We start from the raw sequence: 20,511 nt of genomic DNA on the forward strand, positions 1-20,511 counted from the left end.
TATCCTCGTTTTGCTTTTGTTGATGTTCATCCTATATCCTCCTTTCAAGACATTGTCCATTCCGTTCAACTGCTCTTCCAGGTCCTTTGCTGTCTGTGACAGAATTACAGTGTCATCGGCGAACCTCAAAGTTTTTATTTCTTCTCCATGGATTTTAATACCTACTCCGAATTTTTCTTTTGTTTCCTTCACTGCTTGCTCAATATACAGATCGAATAACATCGAGGAGAGGCTACGACACCGTCTCACTCCCTTCCCAACCACTGCTTCCCTTGCGTGCCCCTCGACTCTTAGAACTGCCATCTGGTTTCTGTACAAATTATAAATAGCCTTTCGCTCCCTGTATTTGATCCCAGACACCTTCAGAATTTGAAAGAGAGTATTCCAGTCAACATTGTCAAAAGCTTTCTCTATGTCTACAAATGCTAGAAACGTAGGTTTGCCTTTCCTTGATCTAGCTTCTAAGATAGTTCGTAGAGTCAGTATTCCTCACGTGTTCCAATATTTCTACGGAATCCAAACTGGTCTTCCTCGAGGTCGGCTTCTACCAGTTTTTCCATTCGTCTGTATAGAATTCGTGTTAGGATTTTGTAGCCGTGATTTGTTAAACTGATAGTTCTGTAATTTTCACATCTGTCAACACTTGCTTTTTTTTGGGATTGAAATTATATTCTTCTTGAAGTGTGAGGGTATTTCGCCTGTCTCAAACATCTTGTTCACCAGATGGTAGATTTTCGTCAGGACTGGCTCTCCCAACGCTGTCAGTAGTTCTAATGGAATGTTGTCTACTCCCGGCGCCTTGTTTCGACTTAGGTCTTTCACTGCTCTGTCAAACTCTTCACGCAGGATTGTATCTCTCATTTCATCTTCATCTACGTCCTCTTTCATTTCCATAATATTGTCCTCAAGTACATCGCCCTTGTATAGACCCTCTATATACTCCTTCCACCTTTCTGCTTTCCCTTCTTTGCTTAGAACTGGATTTCCATCTGAGCTCTTGATATTCATACAATTGGTCCTCGTTTCTCTAAAGGTCTCTTTAATTTCCCTGTAGGCAGAATCTATCTTACCACTAGTGATATATGCCTCTAAATCTTCGTATTTGTCCTCTAGCCATCTCTGCTTAGCCATTTTGCACTTCCTGTCGCTCTCGTTTTAGAGACGTTTGTATTCCTTTTTGCCTGCTTCATTAACTGTACTCTTATATTTTCTCCTTTCATCAATTAAATTCAATATTTCTTCTGTTACCCAAGGATTTCTTCTAGCCCTTGTCTTTTTACCTACTTGATCCTCTGTTGCCTTCACTATTTCACCTCTCAGAGCTACCCATTCTTCTTCTACTGCATTTGTTTCCCCCATTCTTGTCAGTCGTTCCCTAATGCTCTCTCTGAAATTCTCTACAACCTCTTATTCTTTCAGTTTATCCAGGTCCCAACTCTTTAAATTCCCACCTTTTTGCCGTTTCTTCGGTTATAATCTACAGTTAATAAACAATAGATTGTGATCAGAGACCACATCTGCCCCTGGAAATGTCTTACAATTTAAAACCTGGTTCTTTAATCTCTGTCTTACAGTTATATGATCTGTCTGAAACCTTCTAGTGTCTTCAGGCCTCTTCCATGTATACAACCTTCTTTCATGATTCTTGAACCAAGTGTTAGCTATGATTAAGTTATGCTCTGTGCAAAATTCTACCAGACGGCTTCCTCTTTCATTCCTTATCCCCATTCCATATTCACCTACTAGTTTTCCTTCTCTTTCTTTCCCTACTATCGAATTCCAGTCACCAATGACTATTAAATTTTCGTCTCCCTTCAATATCTGAATAATTTCTTTTATCTCATCATACGTTTCATCAATCTCTTCGTCATCTGCGGAGCTAGTTGGCATATAACCTTGTACTACTGTGGTGGGCGTGGGCTTCGTGTCTATCTTGGCCACAATAATGCGTTTACTATGCTGTTTGTAGTAGCTTACCCGCACTCCTATTTTTTATTCATTTTTAAACCTACTCCTGCATTACCCCTATTTGATTTTGTATTTATAACTCTGTATTCACCTGATCAGAAGTCTTGTTCCTCCTGCCAGCGAACTTCACTAATTCCCACTATATCTATCTCTAACCTGTCCATTTCCCTTTTGTAAATCTTGTAACCTACCTGCCCGATTAAGGGATCTGACATTCCACGCTCCGATCCGTAGAACGCCAGTTTTCTTTCCCCTGATAATGACGTCCTCCTGAGTAGTTCCCCCCCCCCCCCCTCCACCGCCCCCGGAGATCCGAATGAGAGACTATTTTACCTCCTGAATATTTTACACAAGAGGACGCCATCATCATTTAACCATACAGTAAAGCTGTATGCCCTCGGGAAAAATTATGGCTGTAGTTTCCCCTTGCTTTCAGCCGTTCGCAGTACCAGCACAGCAAGGCCGCTTTGGTTAATGTTACAAGGCCAGATCAGTCAATCATCCAGACTGTTGCCCCTGCAACTCCTGAAAAGGCTACTGCCCTCTCTTAAGGAACCACACGTTTGTCTGGCCTCTCAACAGATATCCCTACGTTGTGGTTGCACCTACGTTTCGGCTAGAGGTCAATACACTAATATGCGTACGTATTCGTTTCTTGTATTGTTGAGTAGGTACAGTATCATTTTCATGACCCATTCCCAATCACAATTATGTATCTTAGAACCGGAGAAGCTTCTAAACCCTGGTTTAACAGTACTGTCACCTCGTTCAGGCATAGTTCAAGGAAAACGAGGCAAACACTCGAGTGAGACCTTCACTTCTGAGGGACGTAATTGCATATGTCTATGTTCGTTATAGTGGCATATTGATGTTATTACACTTGAATTGTTAAGAATGAGTGTGAGTCAAGAGCGCGTCAGCTTAAAGAAAAAAAAACTTGGGATTGGCTGTAAGTCTTTAACTGATACTGTCGGCTTGAGATAAAGACAAGGAGTCGGGAAGCTGAAAGGGCAGATCCAGTTGGGAAATGGTTGAGACTGGAATGACGCCCTGAGGTGGCAGCACTCTCATTCAGGTAGTGGCGGACTCCACCCAGCAATATCATCAGGCATGAAACGATTGAACAGTCAGGTGAGAGATAACGAAGACCGATTTGTGTAGAGATTTTGCAAGAAACAGTTTAGTATTGGTAATCATACACACACTTTCACTTCAGCTGAAGTCAGAAGGTATTCAGATTCATGATATTGGTGTCACTTCGTCAACTACTAGTAAAATTAATTTGTAATGTCTTCCTTCGACCATGACGACAGTCAGCACTCCGAGGATTCAGGTGTTTGCTCATCATGTGCCACTACAACAGCATTCATGTAGATTTTCGGTACACTTGCTATTCATTGTATACTTTGCCTTGTTCACCTAATGTTGATCACTCAGCTCAGCAAGTCAGATAAATCACTGCTAGCTTACTGTTCAGCTAAATATCACATCTAGCTACTGAAAAGATGCGTCCGTGAAGACATTACAACAGTGATTCAATCAACTAGAGATCAAAATAGATTCTCAATCTAAAAGTCTTTAGAATTCATTTCACAGTCACTGATTCATCTTCTCGATACTATGGGTTTATTTATTTAACAACTAGTTGGTAACCTAAGCATTATACACTAGCTTGCTGGAGTACGAAGACAAACGTGGACACACACTGGTCATGAATGCTCACTAGTACCAAGACTGGTTTCTGAAAGCTAATTACGAAAAATTCGTTACCATACAACCAGATACCACCATTAACACCCTCAAACGACTAATGTTGTACCATGTAATTCATCATTACTGTTATTATTATTCACTGGTGAGGTAACTACATGAAAATTGATTCTAGTTACTGACAAAAACTTCAGTATGACTAGTACGCTGTAACGACATGGCTAGATAAGACACAATATTTTTCTCCTTTGAATTGTGCATTTCATTCCTGTATCTTGCTTCAAAAAATTCAATTAATTGGTAATTTACATCTGTAAATAATTCCACATATACCTAGACAGCAAAAAATAAAATAAAATGTAATACAATCTCAGGACTTAAGGCTAAACCTAATTACTAAATACGTTTCCATTCAGCAAGATCATGAGCTATGATATGCCGTTTGCATGGGGGTTCAGCTTACTAACCCACAGATGACCGTTATGAAAGGTGGCCTCATCTGTGAATAGGATGGATGACACAAGTCCTGGAATCACGGTTGCCTGGTGAAGAAACCAGTTACAAAACTGCTCCCGATGTGGAAAGTCTGTCGCTAGTAAGACCCGAACACACTCTAAGTGACAAGAGTAGTAACAACTGTCATGAAGAATGTTCCTAACAGTGGTCTGACTTACCCTGCCTGGTACTGACATGGTGGTCACCTTCCACGGTGTTAATCATGTTTTTCTACATGTCTGGCTTCCGAACATTTCGGGAATGTCCTTCACGATTTCCTGCTTCCTGAAACGAACTTGTCTCAGACAAACTTCGAAACACTCTTGCAAATATTGAATGCTGTGGTTGTTGTTGGCGGGGATAGTTCTCCTGATACGACTTTGCTGTCTGCTGCCCATTCACTTTTCTTTTCTTTTCTTTAAATAAACACCATATTGGTATGTTAGCAACAGCTCGATTCGTATATGGAACCATTGTGTGCCACGCTGTATCACTACAAGGTGAGTCAGCAAGAGAAGTGAATTGGACACAACAATACCAATTACTATGGCAGGAGAGTGTGCTACGGTGTGACATATGAGGAACAGTACCACTGTCCAGGAGGAAACTATGCATACTGTAACTGTGATTGCATGGTACAGTGTGTATCAGATCATAGTCACTTTAACAAAGTATGATTGAATGAATGGTCTCTAGCATGGCAATTATGCATTTCCATACACAAGCTCATTAGTCTTTTTTGTTCCATATCCTCTCATCATCAATGCCTAGAGTTTGCACACAGTGGAAAAAATCAACCTGTATGAATCTAATTTAGCTTCATATATTGCAGAAATACACAAAAACCGTTTTTCTTGTTTGTTATGTCTTGTATCAAATAATACTCCATTATAGATCTTCTATAAGGCATTAATCCTGGGGTACTGCTCTGATTCCAGCTGTTCCATCACTTGGATCCAACATGCATCTTCTTTCTGTGGTGCAGACATATTGACTTACATTTCTAAGTAGTACTTCCTTTAAGTTGAATCGTACATTAGAAGAATCCAGAACTCATACGTGTGCTCATCTATGTGTTTGTTCTCACTTAATCTTTCTGGTAAACGAGAAAGATATGAAACTTCCTGGCAGATTAAAACTGTGTGCCCGACCGAGACTCGAACTCGGGACCTTTGCCTTTCGCGGGCAAGTGCTCTACCATCTGAGCTACCAAAGCACGATTTACGACCGGTCCTCACAGCTTTACTTCTGCCAGTATCTCGTCTCCTACCTTCCAAACTTTACAGAAGCTCTCCTGCGAACCTGCAGAACTAGCACTCTTGAAAGAAAGGATACTGCGGAGACATGGCTTAGCCACAGCCTGAGGGATGTTTCCAGAATGAGAATTTTCATTCTGCAGCGGAGTGTGCGCTGATATGAGACTTCCTGGCAGATTAAAACTGTGTGCCCGACCGATACTCGAACTTGGGACCTTTGCCTTTCGCGGGCACGTTCTCTACCACCTGAGCTACCGAAGCACGACTCATGCCCGTTCTCACAGCTTTACTTTTGCCAGTATCTCGTCTCCTACCTTCCAAACTTTACAGAAGCTCTCCTGCGAACCTGCAGAACTAGCACTCCTGAAAGAAAGGATACTGCGGACACATAGCTTAGCCACAGCCTGGGGGATGTTTCCAGAATGGTAGAGCACTTGACAGCGAATGGCAAAGGTCCCAAGTTCGAGTCTCGGTCGGGCACACAGTTTTAATCTGCCAGGAAGTTTCATATCAGCGCACACTCCGCTGCAGAGTGAAATTCTCATTCCGGGAGAAAGATATGCATCAGTAGTTGCGTTGTCACGATCTTTGACATAAACGATCTCAACTTCATATTGTAGAAGAACTGTCATCCATCTAGCTCGGCGGTCAGTTTACATGTTTGTAAAATGTTTAATGGTTCAAATGGCTCTGAGCACTATGGGACTTAACATCTATGGTCATCAGTCCCCTAGAACTTAGAACTACTTAAACCTAACTAACCTAAGGACACCACACACATCCATGCCCGAGGCAGGATTCGAACCTGCGACCGTAGCAGTCGCGCAGTTCCGGACTGAGCGCCTAGAACCGCGAGACCACCGCGGCCGGCAAAATGTTTAATGCCTGGTGATCATAATACACAATTGTACCAGTACCGGTGAGATAGTAATGGAACTTTATAAACCACCAGACAATTGCCACAACCCCTACTTCAGTAGCGAAATAAATCTGTCCATCATCACTTACAATGTGACCATAAAAGGCAATTGCACAGCATATTGGCACGCAATTTACTTTTTGAACTTGAAATAGACAGGAACCTAACCCATATTAAGAAGCATTTGTCATTAGTCCAAAACTGACATTCACGTGCAGATAGTGCAACAATGGTGAGTAGACACTAAAGCTATTCTGATCCCCTCAAATGCCTACTGACACTCAGTAGTTCACTACCATGGAGCATTCTTTCTTGAGCAAACTCAACGGAGGTTCCACATTCTCAAATTGATCTGAGAAAAGCCGATGATAAAATTAGGGCAATCCTATGAATCCTTTAACTTGTTTATGATTCTTCGGTAAAAGTGCATTCTGAATTACATTAATTTTTTTGTTATTGTGTAGTATACTGGCAGAACAGATTAGGAAATGTAAAAATTTTATTTGTGGCAAACCAAACTTTGACCTCTTAAGATTGGCAGTAATGTCAGATTGATAAAACTTTTCCAAAACTTTATGCAAAATAGTGATATGTCCTTCCAAGGTTTGTGATGCTAATACCAAGTCATCAACGAATAAGGTAACTTGTTCACTCGTTTCTGGACCTAATACTGCACCCAAAGATGATATGAACACTCAAGAGCTCACATTCAATCCGACTGGTAAGACGGAAAATTGATAGCTTTTTCAGAACATATGAATACAGTAAATATGCAAGATTCGACGTCTAGTGGTACTTGCCAGTAGGAGGACCGGTGATATACACTTGTTAAGTACTGCACACAAGGAAAATTTTGTATTATCTCCTAAATGTTGCTCAGTCAGGCGTGTACAGGTATAATTGTTTTGTTGATTTATTGTGTGACCAATACCATGTGAACACTGCATTCCACTTTAGGCGCCACCAGTAGAGGACTAAAAAAATGGTTCTAATGGCTTTAAGGACTATGGGACTTAACATCTGAGGTCATCAGTCCCCTAGACTTAGAACTTGTTAAACCTAACATACTAAGGACATCACACACATCCATGCCTGAGGCAGGATTCGAACATGCGACCGTAGCAGCAGTGCGGTTCCGGATTGAACCACCTAGAACTGCTCGGCTACAGGGGCTGGCAGAGGACTAAAATCTGGAGTATCTAATGTTTCAATAATTTCACAGTCTAGCATCCTCTTGATCTCTTGATTAGTGGAGGACCTCAGTGTCCATGGAATTTCTTAGTGGCTGTAGCTACACAAAGAGTGAGGCTTCACAATTGGGTGGAAAACATATCCACTAATTATACCTGGCTTCTCCTCAAAAAGCTGGACGTACTTCTGTAAAAGTTCTAATAACTCGCCCTGGTTGGAAGGTAATAAAACAGTTGATTTATTAATCTTGGCTTTAATCTGCTCATGTACTGACGATATCTCTGCAACCACAGGCATTTGTTTAGACTATTTGCAGTTTCTTGACTAATTCATTTAATGACCAATCGTTGGCAGTATTTCCCACAGATGTGTTCCTTTGACAGCAGGTTAACTGTTATTGTGACTCTCCCAATAGCAAATATCATTGTGGCTGAAGACAAGTCTACTGTTGAGTCCTTTTCTTGCAGCTGCTCTAGCCCCAGTATACAGTCAACATCTAAATTTGGCGCTATCAGTCATGTCCAAAATGTTGCTACATTACCGAGCATCCATTTTACAGATCGAGAACGTCCTCTGTCAGCCCCAGCTACACAACAGTTAAGTGCAGGAACAGTGGGAATGCGAGCTCTTTCCTGAATCCTTTGGAATAATCCAATCAGTACTGCATTAACACGTGCTCCTGTGTCCAGTACAGCAATTTACAACTAAGCCCTCTATTCAATTCTATTCAGTACAAACAGCAGATTGAGGTCCTTCAATTGAGTTGCATTTATATGGATGCAGATCTGCATAAGTTCTTCTTACGTGTCACAGCCATTATTATGCCATACCATCAATAAACTACTACTACTATGGCCATTATAACAATTGTTGACCAACATATTGTGGCATGATGTTGTGGCATTTAATTTATTGACGTTTATGGTCCAGAAGGACAATTTTCCTCCACACTTCTATTATGAGCAATGGATTATTCCGCCACTCATTGTCAATCTTAGATGGTGAAAGTTGATTTTTATGCCAATCGTTACGTCCTTGGTTTGCCTGATAACTAGGATTAGATCTCCTTTCTTGTCTCCTACCTGAGAAGCAGTTATGATTCATCAAGTTACCTTTTCTTTCACCATTGCCATTGTTGTGCATTTTATCTACAGTGGGATTTTGTGAACTTATCCTATTCTTATTAAGGTAGTGTGTGTTGTCCTGGATCTGTGATAGTTGATCTGATTACTAGAACTCGTCTGATGGTGAGTTGTTCAAATGGTTCAAATGGCTCTGAGCACTATGGGACTTAACATCTGAGGTCATCAGTCCCCTAGAACTTAGAACTAATTAAACGTAACTAACCTAAGGACATCACACACATCCATGTCCGAGGCAGGACTCGAACCTGCGACCGTAGTGGTTGCGCGGTTCCAGATTGAAGCGCCTAGAACCGCATGGCCACTGCGGCCGGCGATGGTGAGTTGTGTTTCATTCACCTCTGAGTCTTTATAAAACATATCATGAGTGTCTAATACAGACAAGAACTTTTCCAGATTCGAGTCACTGAAATGTATCAGTCTTTCTTGACTTGTAGGGTGCAGCTTGGCCTTGAGAATCCGTAGCAAATCTTTATTCGCTATTGGTTCCAGACAATATTTGGTTTTATTAATACATTTTTCAAGGTACTTACGTAAGTTGACTTGAAAAACATTAAAATATTCAGAATCAAATACTTCTTTACACAAACACTCCTTTATCGCATTTGACCAATATTTCGCAATAAGTGCTTTCTCGAATTGTTCGTAGGTATGACATGATTTAGCTGCATCCACTGCCCAGAGTGCACTACACCATATAAAAATCCACTCACATAACCAGTCGTCTGTGCTCCACTCGACACTCGTGGAAATGCTCCTTTAAACGCTTGAAACTGATGGTGTTTAATGAGTTTCTCTTCCATAATGAGAGCAGCAAATTCATTCCGTGCCCCCTGCATTGTATGCAAATGGGTTGACAAATTCGGATCGCTAGGTATGGTTTGATATTGTGAAACAAAATCCATGGAATGTTGTCCGTTTCCTCTTTCGGTATCACTGTTAAAAAACTGATTATTGCACAATTCTCACTCTATTCCAACTAATTCATGCCTCACTGTGTCTATACGACGATTTTTTTCCCATTCTGCCGTTGGTTAAAATAACCTCCTGTGTTTTCACTTACTTTAATCCTTTAATAAATTTTTTAGGCAAATTATCTTTCTGCAATATAATTGTCTCTGCAGCTAAGTTTACTTCTTCCGGTACTTTGCCGATTAATTGATTATCCTTATGACTTACTGTGTAAGGAAGTCATCAGCTAATTTCTCTTTCGGTGCAGTGTACATTTCGTTTATAGCCTCGTCTTGCTCGTGAAACAACTGCGAAACTCGGTTAGCTATCCATCAACACTAACAGATAACCTTCTTTTTAATTTTTACTGACAGATAAGCTTTCATGACCTTTCTTTAATTCTGGCGCTTCACCATGTAAGTTTCTAATCACTTCAGGCAGATTCCTGTGTGTCTCCCAAAATTCTGTAATCTCATTAAGTATAGTAGAATGAGACTGTGAAAATTCCTTTATTCCACTCTGCAGGGCAGTATGAGAAACGGATATCTCTTTCTGGAGAATAAATCAAACTCCTTCGATCTCTGTATTTGCGTGGATATTTCCTGCTTTAAACTCTCAGACAAGTCTTGTTTGGAAGTTTGCTGCTGCATGGACAGTTTCTGCTTTGAACTCTCAGACAAAACTTGTTTGAAAGTTTGCTGTTTCATGGACAGTTCCTGAATTAAACTCTCACATAAATCTTGTTTTAAAGGCTCCGACAAGTCCTCGTCATGGTGTTCGAACGGATCTTATTAACATTTGTGAAAAGCCTATTCACTACTTACAGCCCCACTGTTCACTGCCTGCTGAATATTCCTTTCGTTTCGTTGTGACATTTTAAACATGTGATGGATTATAACCACAACACGTCATAAAATTTATTCAGACTGTTGAACAATTATCTCTTACGTGCTAACAGTAGATCCACACCAATGAACCAGTTCCGTGGTGACCAGAAATCTCGTAACACAGCATCACAGAATAACAGAAACGAACTGACATAACCAATAACAAAGCTGCGTTTCACACCTCTAAAAAGATTTAGGTAGGACTAAATACAGACATCGAAATGGCCGATGTACTGACTGTCTCATGCCGTTAAAGGAGACTGATACTAGTGAACTGCGTGTCTACAGTGACTCGGAGCCCTTGATATCATTAGTCCAAAGCTAAAGTCCAAAATTGATTCAGATAAGGTACAAGTCAACGATCTCGTTTCAATGGTATAAATCTCTAATATTAAATCTATAATGTTCCTATTTCACAATACGTCCTAACTTCTTCGTGTTGCCAGAAAGAATTAACTCTTAGTATGTTGCCTGTTACTATGAATATTAGATTTACATCTCCAGGTGTGTCAGCAGAACTTGTAAATAAAGACTAATTTATGGTTGAGGGACTTCACAATGCGAGCCCAAATAGTGAAACTGGACTGTTGTTGTAACGGAGGTGTGAAATAGCGGCGACAGTGCTTCAGGCTTGTTCGCAGCATCCTACATCCTATATAATTCGTACCACCTGAAAATTGACTTCTTGATTGATAAAGTGAGTACTTTATATGATTGAATTAGAGTCTCAGCAGCGATCTCGTGATGATGACTGAATTTTATTTCTCTTTCCCTCCACAATTCAATATCGTCCACATTCCATACATATGCACAATCCGATTCAACATTCATGGAGTAACCCTCTTGCCAGAGCGTCTACTATATTTACAATCGGTATACAATCGTTGGTCGATTACTTTCGGCCAGTACAAAAATTACAATTAACAAATCTACACATAGACGCTGAACGGTAGTTTCTTATATATAAAAAAAAGGTAACACGCCATAATCAATCGAAACTCATTTCCTGGTGCCGCTAACACTAGCAAAAGGTCTAAATTCGGAGTGCTCAGGTCTAGACAATTTAAAGGCAGTCGTGACAGAGTACTATAACAGATCGAAATCACAAATAAACACTAGCAAAAGGTCTAAATTCGGAGTGCTCAGGTCTAGAAAATTTAAAGGCAGTCGTGACAGAGTACTATAACAGATCGAAATCACAAATACATTTTTAATGCTTCTGCAAAACGTTCACCGAGACAAATCCGTATAGCTAACAAGTCTGGCTTTATTCCGTGCCCAGACTGACCCGCTGTTTAAGCAACGCTCAGCTAAAACGTTCAGACATTCACCACGATTAGCAGTACCGAGCAAAGAGTCAAAATGGTTCAAATGGCTCTAAGCACTATAGGACTTAACATCTGAGGTCATCAGTTCCCTAGACTTAGAACTACTTGAACATAACTCACTTAAGGACATCGCACAGATCCATGCCTTAGGCAGGCTTCGAACCTGCGAACGCAGCAACATCGCGGTTCCGGATTGAAGCACCTAAATCTGCTCGCCAACAGCGGCCGGCAGGAAAGAGTCGCAATGGTTGGTACACTGGACGCACATCCGGGAGAACGACGATTCAAATACGCGTCTGGCCATCCAGATTTAGGTTTTCCGTGATTCCTCAAAATAGCTCCAGGAAAATGCAGGGATTGTTCCTTTGAAAGTCACGGTGAATTTCATTGCCCATCCTTAAGGACACAATTGGAGCTTGTGCTCCAAATTTAATGACCTAATCTTCCTTCCTTCTTCCAACTGCCACCGAACTCATTCATCCACAAATCGTGTCACCGTTCTAAAGCGAGGATTTATTCGGGCTAGGGCTATTCTCCACTTAAAGCAAGAGGGAAAATATCGCCCTAACTCTCTACTAAATAAAAACTGCATAATTTTTTTAGAACACGTAATTCAGATACTTTAGGGTTGCCAAAAGATTCAATGAAACTTAATCTTCAATGAAATATAGCAATCCACACATTACTATTACATTTGGTCTTACAATCTATTCCAAATACTCATTGTGAACCAGAAAGTAAAGGCAAGATGGCAGAGAAAATGAGGGAAAATTTAAATAACTTTACATCACTTTGTATATCATGAAACTAGCAAAATAGACTTACTGGTCAAATTTCAAGTCTGTATCGGCCGTATCGAGCGAGCTTAAACGGCCTTATATCAAGAGTTGTTGACACAAAACTCATCAAAACGTGCATAGCATATCTCCTATGAGTTCTCTACAGATCGACATCAAAAATACAATATGATTTTTATGGGGGTGTTGCACGCATGGCCCTATGAGCAGCTGCCTTTGACTTCCTTCCAACTTTGAATCGATTTATCCAGCCACTTCAAAGGGACCTACATCTTAAAGTGGAATCAGAACCACGATGCAGCTTGGCATTTCACGTTAAGAAAGTAAATGCCAGAGGTGAAATACGAGATAAGTGACAGAAACGAATCGTGGAACGGATGTAATTTCGAATTTTGTACCTTTGGATTTCTACACTACCACTCAGCATTCCAACATGAGAAACTTCCTTAGGAATTATATGTTAGTATGGATCTGCCCAAACTAGAAGTTACCAGAAGGTGCCTAGATCGGACAACACGCTCAGGGAAAGGCTGCCGCATGCACACAAAGAAATTAAACCACTTCTCTCACACCAGAAACAGATAAGCGACTCTTAATGCCAGCCGCCAGAGGCTGTACGTAGGGAGTGACCACCTGTCTTACACATTTAAACACGATCTAATTTTATAACAGTAAAATATCCAGGGATGAGACACTATTATTAACGATCCATCACGCTTTTATACATGCTAACTGTAGCAAGGTTGTCCTTTATAGAACTCCAAACAACATTTGATCGGCGGTACTAGGCGCTTCATTCAGTCCGGAACCGCGCTGCTGCTACGGTCGCAGGTTCGAATCCTGCCTCGGGCATGGATGTGTGTGATGTCCTTTGGTTAACTTAGGTTTAAGTAGTTCTACGTCTAGGGGACTGATGACCTCAGATATGAAGTCCCATAGTGCGTAGAGCCATTTTTGAATCTTTGATCGTAAACTTTAAAAAAGGCTGAAATGCCTGTACATTAACCAATGCGATAAAAGCAAGAAGTCAGGTTCGGAATAACTACTCGTGTAGTCGATTGATTGAAGGTACAATACAAAGCCAAATTTAATGTCAGATTACGCAGTAGTGACCCCCAGAATAAACGGCATAACTAGTACAGCATAATGATTGTAAGTTAATATAAGAATGATTTTCAGGATAAAGCTACTAAAAATTGAATTTCTGCAGCAAAATCTTATCCGTTAACACATTATAACCTTTATCTTCCATGATATAGTTCCTGATAATCAAAATCTTAACAGGATATTATTAAGACAAGAATTTTTGAAAACAACAAATCCAAAATTATTACTTATATAAAATCATAATATAATCATATTGATGTATGGAACCCACTAGTCTTCCGATCCAGGTGAGAAACTATTAGATGAAGACCTTCTACAGTATCATTTACAGAGGTACAGAAATGTATACTGAATACAAAAAATGGCTTCCCTTCTGTTACAGCACACCTCAATCGCTGCTCCTATCCTGTCCACTAATTCAGGAGTATAGAACTTGTATATGGCGTGTTTTCCTTTTACAGAGGCAACGTTACATAGAATTCCACGGGGCTTCTTCAGTAAACCCAGAGCAGAGGCACAGTACAATCATACCTTAATTCAAAGATCGGCATCGTACGTGCTTACATCGCTACAAATGCAGTTATCACATTTATCGATCAAGTATTTATATATCTCTAATAAAATTGCTTGAGCGGGACACCGAGTACATCACGTGTTCCCAGCCAATTCTCTCAGGCCAACAGCCACTCCTCGCCCGTTCCAATCAACAAAAATAAGAAATTACTTTCAATTGAATCGGATTTTTTATTCTATTAATTGCATACAGGCTGCAACGACCACATACCACCGACAAGGTCAGAGGCCTCCGGGAGAGGCGCTCGGCTTTCACTCACTGATTAAATATAGGTCAAACGAGGAAAATATGTGCGAAGCAGTGGAAAATATGAACGTCTTTTCCAATAGTTCGAGATTCTTAACCTATCACGAAATTCTTAACCTAACGTCAAACTTTGTCATAACAGGAATATGCCGTGGTGTGAGTGGGAGACGGACTAATGCTGAGTGTAGCCGCAGTCCCACTGCTAATAACCGGTTCGCAACAGTTCGTGTTGACACGTCTGGGCTTACAAGCCGCCTTATCTGTGCTGTGGTAGCTGTACGATCAGCCGCTGCTGCCCTTCCAGTACGACGATCCTGACGGGCATCTGTGCTGTGTGGGCGTCCAGATGGTTCAAATGGTTCTGAGCACTAACTAACCTAAGGACAACACACACATCCATGCCCGAGGCAGGATTCGAACCTGCGACCGTAGCGGTCACGCGGTTGCAGACTGTAGCGCCTAGAACCGCCCGGCCACAACGGCCGGCGGGCGTCCAGAGCCTCATCTACGGATGTGAGAATGTTCACGTCACCAATGATACCCGCATCGTTGCACAATTGACGCAGCACGCCCAACTTGTGTTACAGTTCTCCGAAAGAACCATCCCACCTTTCGGAAGGCCACAGTTTGACCGCTTTCAGACTCGATCAGTTGGCTGTAGGATGCGCGAGTGCATTTCATGGCAGGCTTGGTTGCCTGCACGACGTTGAGGCTTCTGGTTGTGAGAATTCCCTATTAAAGCGTAGACACAGATGGCTCTCTGGTAACTATGCCACTACGCCGTCTGTTGGCGGACGACGTTGAAATCATTATCAGTCGATCTACTATCGCCAGGTAGCATATGCCGTCACCGGATAAAAATCCTCTTTCCAGGTGTACTTTTCTTTCCTTCCTTTCCCGCAGTGTATTTATGGAGCCTACCCCCTGCCACAGATTCCACTGCTCATAAGCGCAGTAATGACTCCATTTAGAAAAAAAACGGAGTGATGATGACTTATTTATTTATTTAAATCATGGATTTAACATTGCTATGTAGTTTCCATAAAAATACAGCGACATAACTGAAATCGCAAATCCACGAATGTGTTGTGAAAACGCGTATTAAAAACATCTGCCTTATCGATCATTAGTTGCAAGATGACAGAATATTTAATAAATGGGTTCTTGTTTTTATTTCACGCAGAGTTCTGACAATAGTTTGTCGCCATTAAGTCCTTTGTAAACTTTACAGAATATGGATACGGAAACTGGCCGAAGATGAAGGATCGGAGGGTTGACACGTTTGAGTCTAAAGCAAAGGCCAATACTAAACTGCAGTTCAACCAGTAATCAGAAGCTCCCCTGGTTTAGACAGTTTCTGATGAGCTTAGGCTGATGCGATTCAGCTCCTTTCCACTGCGATTAATTTATTACATTCTTGCCGGGTCTGTTACTGGATCATATAGTCATCTTGACACAGTATTTCAGCCGTCCATCTGGTTTCCATGTTCAGATGAGAGTGCTGTATGAAGCGGCTGCAGATCCAATAAGAACATAGCCCTAAACACTTATATAAGCTCAAGGATAACTCTTTCTACAACTGTGAGAAGAAAGAAGGAGCTGTAAGCCACTTGCAGCGCTCCTGCAATTTCCTCGAGGCATACCAAAACTGCTTACTGCAAATCGTTGTTAAATATAAGGTTCCCCTTCCAAAAAAATGCTCCTTTTTTATTGTTGTTGAGACACTCAAATATAGAAACTCGTTTTTGTTTTTATATGAGACAGAAATGTGTGTCCGTGAAATTTGGCACACTATCTGCAGTTACATACTCCAATCTCTAAGTGTATGATCTCCAGTTTCTGTTGGATTCTTCTTTTTTATCACGTTTTACCTATAGCTAATGCAATATCAACATTCTTCAGTTATAAATATTATACCAATGTGTATACTGTAAAATAATCCTACACCATTGTTTAAACTCTTTATAGTATTACGAAGCTGCTACATGCAATACATAACTGTCTTTTATTTTTATTTTATTTTATTTATTTATTTTTTTCCATTGAATTCTGTCACAATCTAACCATCCTCCAGCCATCTGCATCAAAGGAAAATAACTATATATCAGGTACATAGAATAAATATACCTAACGTCTCAAACACATTTTATCAAGTATACGTGCATTATACAGAGAGAGTCACTTCATTATAGAAATAATGTACTTGCAAAAGATGTGTTTAACTGTGCGTTACACAGATGCAATAAGTAATCGAAATATTGAAATGTTCCATTTTGTTAAAATTTGGGATGTAACTAATAATTTAATGAAGTAAATTGTTAACACTCTTGAAACAACCCTAGTGCTTTGTGTACATCTACAACTGCCCAAATATCTTACGTTACGGGCTCTAGATATTACAAACATTTTGACTGTCAATATATTCTGACCAGCAACATTTCCCGGTCATATTGATCTAAAATTTCGATAAATTATCGCAGTTGGTGGAGTTTACATTATTCTTTCGTTACATACTAATAACAATTGAGATTAAATTGTTATATGAGGGTTGGAACTTAAATAGTGGCAACTACTTATTCATAACCGATACAAAAGAGTTACATGTTGTGTAGAACCCGTTGCCAGCTATGTGGAAGGCGTAGTATAGCGTAAGCAGAGCCTGTTCTGTTGATGGAGCGAATGGAGCAGTCTACTGCCTGTCGAATCTCTGGAACCGTTCTGAAGCGAATGCCACGAAGTAGTTCCTTCATCTTCGTAATCAAATCAAAGTCAGGGAGTATGGTGGATGGTACAGTACTTCCCAGTCCCATCGACCGAACAGAGCGGCCACAGCTTGCGCTGTATGCTCCCCTCGCATTGTCGTGCAAAATGATGCGTGGGTTGCGCAGAAAGTGTTGCCGCTTCTTTCGCTAAGCTGGTCGCCGGTGCTGCTTCAAAAACGAACAGAAATACTGTGCATTGATGGTCTGCCGTGGAGGAAAGTAATGCGTTAGGATAACACCATCACAGTCGTACACGAGAATCACTATAACTTTAGACTGCTCCATTCGCACCATCAACAGAACAGGCTCTGCTAACGGTATATTACGCCTTCCACATCGCTGGCAACGGGTTCTACACAACGCTGGTGACTACTTTGAAGGACAGTAACAGGAGAAAACATGTATCTCTTTTGTATCGGTTGTAAATAAATAGTTGCCACTATTTAAGTTCCAACCCTCGTATTACCATCAATAAAAACAGTCAAGTAATGAAAGTAACTCATACAAATGCAGCGTAATTATAAAAGTTTTATAAATCACTCTGTACAGTTATAGTATGCACTTGATATATAGCTTGTTCCTTATGATACAGGTGGGCTGTGGGCCGAGGACGGTCGGATTGTGACCGAAATCTACTGTCAAAATAAGAGTAAGTAGAGCTGTGTGTTATATGGGGCAGTTTGTAATCGCTGTTAAAGCTGTTCAATATCGCCTACTCAAAATATTTCTTTGCAGTAGGATTTTCGAACATATACTGCGTTCGAACTTTATGAATTACCTCGAAGGGAAAGATCCATTGACACATAGTTAGCACGGATTAAGGAAAAATCGTTCTTGAGCAACACAATTAGCTTTTTATTCTCATCTAGTAATGAATACTATCGACAAGGGATATCAGATTTATTCCATATTTCTGGATTTCCAGAACACTTTTGATACCGTTCCTCACATGCGACTTGTAATCAGATTGCGTGTATCTATAATATCATCTCATCTGTGCGACTGGATGCATGATTTTTTGTCAGAAAGGTCACATTTCGCAGGAACTGACGGAAATTAATCGAATGTAACGAAAGTGATAACTAGTGTTCTACAAGGCAGTGTTATGGACACTCTGCTGTTCCTAATCTATACCAGGAGTTTCAGAAATAAGTACAGAATTTTTTTGGGATGGTAGTTTGGATAAAAGTAATCTTTTTTAGTATGTGAATATGGGGTAGCTGACGCCTATTTACGACGGTAGGTGACCTCAAAAATTCATCGGTCGGCCTGATGGTGCAATAGCCGACAATACGTATCCATAAGTTTGGATGTCGATACTCGCTCTCTAACGAGGAATCTCTGTACTAATTCCCTTTGTCCTCATTCGTTGCTGTGTACCTGAAGTGTGTTGTCGTTTGTGGACTTCGACTCCACTTCAACGTAATTCGTAATCAAGTGTTGTAGCAAACTTAAGGTTGTAGGACAATGGTATGCACTTGCAAATTTAAAAAGGTAGTTTACTCTGTGTCACCATGAGTAGGACATGAAATTTTTCACTTGGAATGAACTTGCCGACACGCACTTGGTCTTTAGTGGTGCAGAAACTACGGAAGGAGCACGTCGTTTGTAAGCAGAACGTTATGCAAAGAGACGAATCTCAAATCAGTGAACATTTGCTGTGGATCGTCGTCTCAGTGGAAAGAGCAAATTACAGGGAGAGTTCTAGGGCTATTACGGAGGGTAGGCAATTCTGATTTCAAGGAACGAGTACTACTAACATTCGACAACAATCCTTCAGGTAGATTACGGTCTGTTGCTCATGCCCTACATGTTAGATCCAGCAATGTTTTCTGAATCCTGAGTAGTGATCATCTCGTCCCTACAAGTTGTGTAAGGCACCCATTGATTTTCCGATTCGGAACGATTTTGCTGTATGGTTTTTTGCAGCAAAGAATGCCAACTCCCAACTTCGCAAACATTGTTTTGAGGACAAATGAATTGACTTTCACCCGCGAAGGAATGTTCGACAGTTGCTACTCGCATGTATGTTCTCGTGAAAATCCTCGAGGTATGGCTGTCCGCTATTTTAAGAAACGATTTTCGGTTAATGTTTGGACTGGGTTTATTCACAACGAATTAGTGAGGCCATACATTATTCCACACCGTCTAACTGCTCCTGTTTGTCGTGTACTTCTCGAACACGCACTTCCCAGCCTTCTAGAAGATGTGCCGCTTCAAAGCAGAAGACAAATGTTTTTCCAGCATAATGGGGCACCTCCCCATTTCACAAATCAAGTCAGAAGCTTCTTGGACAGACAATACCCTGAGCACTGGACGTAATGAAACTGTTCACTGATCTGTAAGATCCCCAGGTCAAACACCTAAAACTAAAACTTATCTCCCCCTGAACAGACCACGAAGGCCCAATGGTACCGACCGGCCGCCGTGTCATCTTCAGCTCATAGGCGTCACTGGATGCGGGTATGAAGGGGCAAGTGATCAGCACACCGCTCTCCCGGCCGGATATCAGTTTCCGAGACCGGAACCGCTACTGCTCAATCAAGTAGCTGCTCAGTTTGCCTCACAAGGGCTGAGTGCACCCCGCTGGCCAACAGTGCTCGGCAGACCGGATGGTCACCCATCCAAGTGTTAGCCCAGCCCGACAGCGCTTAACTTCGGTGTTCTGACGGGAACCGGTGTTACCACTGCGGCATGACAGTTGGCCCAGATCTTACACCACTTGACTTTTATCTTTGGGCCTCGCCAAGCTCCTAGTGCATCGAATTCCTGTAAACACTGTGGAAGAACTCGCAGCTCGAATTGCTGTTGCTGGAGCAGAAGTCGGTGATCAAGCCAATTCAAAATTACCCAAAGTCCACCGATCCGTGATTCGACGGTTTGAGTTATGCCATCGAGTCAATGGCGTACACTTCGAGCATTTACTGCAATAATCACAATGAACAGTGATGTTTCTTCCAGGCAAAGCCAATGGGTTTTGGCGTTTTCTTGAGTGCTATGTGTCAGAAGTAGTACGACAACAGGGTCATGGAACCACTGTCCATTGCTGCCAACTTTAATCAAGATGTGATCCAAAATGGAGGCCATATATGTGGCAACATCACAATGACATCATGGCAGGAAGTTCAAATTTTGGCGGGAAAATAGGTCAACTGGGCTACCTCCACTAACCTAACCC

General features: G+C 41.2%; 1 pseudogene; it reads right to left on the reverse strand.

Annotated features, from left to right (window-relative positions):
• Positions 1-19,921: 19,921 nt before the first annotated feature.
• LOC124803503 lies at positions 19,922-20,039 on the reverse strand (annotated as a pseudogene).
• Positions 20,040-20,511: the final 472 nt, after the last annotated feature.

This window comes from Schistocerca piceifrons, chromosome 6 (genome assembly GCF_021461385.2).
Source record: "Schistocerca piceifrons isolate TAMUIC-IGC-003096 chromosome 6, iqSchPice1.1, whole genome shotgun sequence".
NCBI lineage: Eukaryota > Metazoa > Arthropoda > Insecta > Orthoptera > Acrididae > Schistocerca > Schistocerca piceifrons.